The sequence below is a fragment of the Octopus bimaculoides genome, chromosome 21 (genome assembly GCF_001194135.2).
Source record: "Octopus bimaculoides isolate UCB-OBI-ISO-001 chromosome 21, ASM119413v2, whole genome shotgun sequence".
Classification (NCBI taxonomy): Eukaryota; Metazoa; Mollusca; class Cephalopoda; order Octopoda; family Octopodidae; genus Octopus; species Octopus bimaculoides.
Window position 1 is genome coordinate 26,083,212 of NC_069001.1, and position 4,935 is coordinate 26,088,146.

The window sequence follows — 4,935 nt, forward strand, 5'->3', positions numbered from 1 at the left end:
ACACACACACACACACACACACACACACATATTTGCCGCAGGTATATCTGCTAGTCAGAACGTAAATGTCGTTGAATATGATAGTTCTTCCTCTTGATATTCCTGAATGGCATATAATGCGGATGTATATATATTATCTGTATCCACTTATATAATATGTATATATCTGAGTGTGTGTGTGTGTGTGTACGCATGTGTGTTACGTGTCTATGCGCGCGCGTGTGTGTTCATATACTTATATTGAAATATTTAACCTTATGAAAAGTGAAGGACGGGAAATTGTTTTGGGACGCTATGAGGCATTATGCATTTATTCTCTTGTTGTAAGAACTTTATGGAAGACCATTACGGAATTCTTTTCACAAAGTTTCTCATCTTATCTAAAGAAGCAATTACTACAATAGCTTTCTTTTCTCATCTTCTTTTTCAACTATTATTATTTCTAATATTATTATTTTTATCATTATTATTATTATTATTATTTTGTTCCATCAATGTTCTCCAGCAAGAAAAATGTAATTTCCTTCCCATAAATATCTCTGGTAAATTCCTTACCATTGAATAAATATCTTAAGGCCAATCCAAAGATACTTCGCTACTTCTGAATAGTAGAAGAAAAAAAAAAAAACACATAATGCATTCTGACTGTCGGAATTTCAAATTTGACCTGACAGTTGTAGACTTCTAATGGTAGACTCAGCAGTGATTATATTCTACACGTGTATGACATGTGTGCTTCACGTTTTAAATTATTACTTGTTAATAGTCTGACAGGAGTCTGTCTAAGGTTTACAGTGGCATGTGACGTATATCATTGGAAAGCAGTTCGCTTTGAACCGTTGTTCGTTTTCCCGGCGTCACTAACAAATATTAGAGTAAATAAAGCGAATCCACTAACGTTTGCTATGTATGTTGTTATTGTGATTGCAGTTGTGATGGTGCTATTGGTAGTGGGAAATCTTATTTTTGTTTCGTTTCTAGTCAGCTCTAAAACATCAAACTTATTAATAAAATCCATTTAGGATACGACTGTTACGCCGAATTTTCCTATTAATTTACAAACACATTGCAGAAATAGCAACATCTAATTTGTTTTTATTTACTCCAGGTGTTATACGATGGAGATGTGGTTGCTATTTCTACCAGATGAGGGGAGAGAGAGAGATGACATTACTCAATGAGAAAGAATTACTCTTCAAAAACTATGATGAAACTTGGTCCCATATATTAGCACTTTGGATATGTATGCTCATCTTCTTGTTAATTTGTAGTTACCACAATATAGTAATCAATCGATAAATCTATCTATCTATCTATCTATCTATCTATCTACCCATCTACGCATGCATGCATATGTATGTTTGTATGTACGTATGTATATGTGCATGTATGTATATATATGCATGAATGTGTATATATATATATATATATATATATATATATATATATATATATATATATATATATATATATAGGAAAACAGAAAATTGAGGTAAAATTGATGAATAACAATTGATTTACACCAATCATCATTTATTAATTAATTACAAAATGACAGAATCTCATGCATCCCCCACCCCGTATATACGAATGTACCACTAAATATAACTACCCTAATTCTCTTTCTAGTCGGTCGAATGTTTCCCAGTGGGACAGCATGTTGTACGAATTGATTACCACTGTTTTCTCACATTCTACATTTTCTAATAGTTTTATTAACTTTTCCGCTCTGATGAAGTTGCGCGATTCAAATTCGTGTAATTAATTACTTACAATGATAACTATTAATTTTATTGTGATGGTTAAGCCTGGAAATCGCGCTAACCGAAACTTTTGTAAGTAGAGATTCTGTCTTTCTGTAATTAATTAATAAATGATGGCTAGTGTAAATCAATTGTTATTAATCAATTTTGTCTCTATTTTCTGTTTTCCTTGAATATTGATACACTATCGTTTATTCTAGTCTTTACTTATCGTTTATGAGAATTAATTCCAATGCACATGATCAAATATAGGTAATGCACTGGTTTATTCATTGGATACAATCATCCATTAGATGGTTGTTATAACCTCTAACTTTACTCACCTATATATATATATATATATATATATATATATATATATATATATACACACACACACACACAAGCGCACACACACATACATATATAATCTCCACATGGTTTATGCCAAAGGCTGGGGCCGCATTGCAGTGTTGTTAGGGTGTCCTCTCTGCAGTGTTCTTGGTGAAGAAATGAGCTGGATGGAGCTGCTCTTATTTGTGCCTCCTGCTACAATGTGGTTTCATCTCAGATTTCAGACAGATACGTGTCCTGGTGCTTTTTGAAGATTTCCACATCCCAACCTCACAATTCTCTGGCAGGATGTTAAACAGTTATAGTTACCTGAAGCCAAAGCTGTTGTAGTAGTGTGCCCTTATCCGAAATGAAAAAGAGGGGGTCTTGGTATTATACAGTATCGACAAGTTCGGTGGTTAGTATAGCATTTAATTCCAAAGTTAGAAGCTAGACCTTCCAGTATCTTCCATAGGTATATCACTGTGTATATTCCTCTCCGTTTCTCCAATGAGTAGAGCTTCAGTTCTTGTAGCCTCTCCCTGTTGCTCGTCTGTTTCACCAAATCAGTCTTCTGTGTGTCATGGCATTGTATTACCCCATGTCCCCCAACCAGTTTCACGCTGTGAGGTAACCACAGTCGGGAGCAGTAATCCAGACAATTGAGGAAAAACGTCCTCCTCGGGAGTAGCAAGGTTATCTTATTTCTGATTCTGAATGATCTAAGAATCCATTCAGCTACTCGATTCTACAGTGTTGCCGTCTTGATAATATGCACACTGAATGTTGCATCATTACTCCTGTGGATTCCAAGACCACGCTCCGATTCAAACCCTGAGATTGCACTCTGGTCCTATATATTCCGTTTGTAGTTTTGTTTGTGGGCCGATAGTGAAGTGCTTGTACGTTACCAGCATCGAATAGCATGTTATATTCATTTGCACATTTGTATATTGCATGCAGGTCATTTTGCAGTTTTAGTATGCCAGCGAGAGTGGCTGACTGTATGGCATATCATCCCATTGTCAACTTTATCAAAGGCTTAGTAAAGTCGAGAAATATCTCATCCAGATTTGAGTGGTTGATCTGCTGTTTCAGTATCCAGTCGAAATATTGTTGTTTGTATGGTAGGGCAAGTTATTCTCTTTTAGAAACGTGCTTCTGAAAAAAGCATTCCATGTCCTTGCTGACATGTGAAACTAGAGACATAGGACTGCAACTTTTAGTATCTGTTCTGCTTCCTGCTATATGGGCAGGGCATATGATATTATCGTACGACAGACTGCGAAGTTTTCCACATGCAATGAAACTCTGGCAAAGTATCTGCAGTGGTTTCGCAAGAGATGTCTTGTATGGTTTTAAAAGAACCGCCATAAATCCATCCGGGTGCGTTGCTAAGTTTGAGCTCGTCTTATTAATGGCCTATATTACATCTCCCACATTTATGCCGATGTAATCGATGGTTGCCTTTTTCCTTTGTAGATCTGCAGTTTTGATAACCTTCTTAGGCTTGCTTGTTTACATGCTTCGCAGTGGAGAAGAGAAGACGCTCTGGAATTGTTTATTTAATGCAGCATTAATCCTTTTGGGGTTTGCAGTCTTATTCACATTTTGGTGCACCAAGGCAGACTCTTTCGCTAACATAGAGAAGACTTTAGGATTTATTCCGATATTTTCGTTTTTATGGGAAAGTTTAACTTTATTTTTTATATCTAAAAGTGTCTCCTTGAGGCGGGGATTTCTCACTGTCCTTAAGTTGTTTACTTAAGCGATTAGAGATCTTATATTCTCAGTTACATAGGGACTCTCCTGCCACTGGGAATGATGTTTTTTTGTATGTAATTGCTCTCTTCTCTGGGACAAATTTAATGCATATCACATTGAAGACGATACTCCAGCATTACCGTAGTCATATAAGGATAAATATCTTTATACAAGCATATATCTATATTATGCATATATATATATATATATATATATATATATATATATATATACACTCGCACATGTATATTTATCTAAACATGTATCCCTCCCCCTCCCTCTCTTTCTCTCTCTCTCTCTCTCTCTCTCTCTCTCTCTCTCTCTCTTTATATATTTATATATATCTATATATAAAATGTATGTATGTGTGAATACAAACATACGGACACACATGTAAGATGTAAGCGAGTCATATAATTGTGTCGTGTGATGTTTGTTATATATGGTGTAGCCCTATAACTGCCTTGGCGAAAGATTGTCGTATATGTTTTCTTTGACTGCGTATATATTTGACTGAAAATCCGGAAATGTGCCATTTCGTATGTAATACACTAAAGTGTTTTTCAATCCTTTAGCGATTTATGAAGCTATTGAGTGAAATGCAACGTTATGTTTAAAGAAATATAAAAGCGTGTTTTATAACTAAAACATAGCTGTCTATACTAACATGGAATCATATACACAAGAAAATTTCCCAGTTATTTCACACTAATTTCCTTTCCTCAATAGTAAAATGATTTATCAGTCAACTGCTCGTTATGTTGTAAATAAAAGTTTATGGTACACCCACGAATTAACAAATCCTAAAATCTTCTCCGGAAAGTTGCTTGTATAGCACCTATATATGCATCATTCTGTGTTGTTATATCGTGTATATATATATGTATATATATATATATATATATTTATTCAGTTTCTTAAATATTTTTCTTCATGTAACAGAACCACAGTCCGAAACATAAAACGTTCGAAAATTCTTTCCTTCCAGCGTGAAAGATATATAACTTTGTATTTCCGTTTTTTGATTTTTACCCAGAGGCATTTCTGTTTACAACTATACCTATACAAATGTGTATATATATATATATATATATAT

The 4,935-nt window shown here is 34.5% G+C and overlaps 1 long non-coding RNA gene across 2 annotated transcripts in view; it reads left to right on the forward strand.

Annotated features, from left to right (window-relative positions):
- Positions 1 to 4,935, forward strand: part of LOC128250446 (uncharacterized) — a 613,350-nt gene that overhangs the window by 500,301 nt on the left and 108,114 nt on the right. Inside the window, exon 5 of one of the 2 annotated variants that reach the window (XR_008266462.1) lies at positions 1,109 to 1,243. The exons of the other annotated variant lie outside the window; for it this stretch is intronic. This is a non-coding gene — a long non-coding RNA (uncharacterized LOC128250446). The remainder of the gene's footprint in view (positions 1 to 1,108; positions 1,244 to 4,935) is intronic. 2 annotated transcript variants of the gene reach the window in all.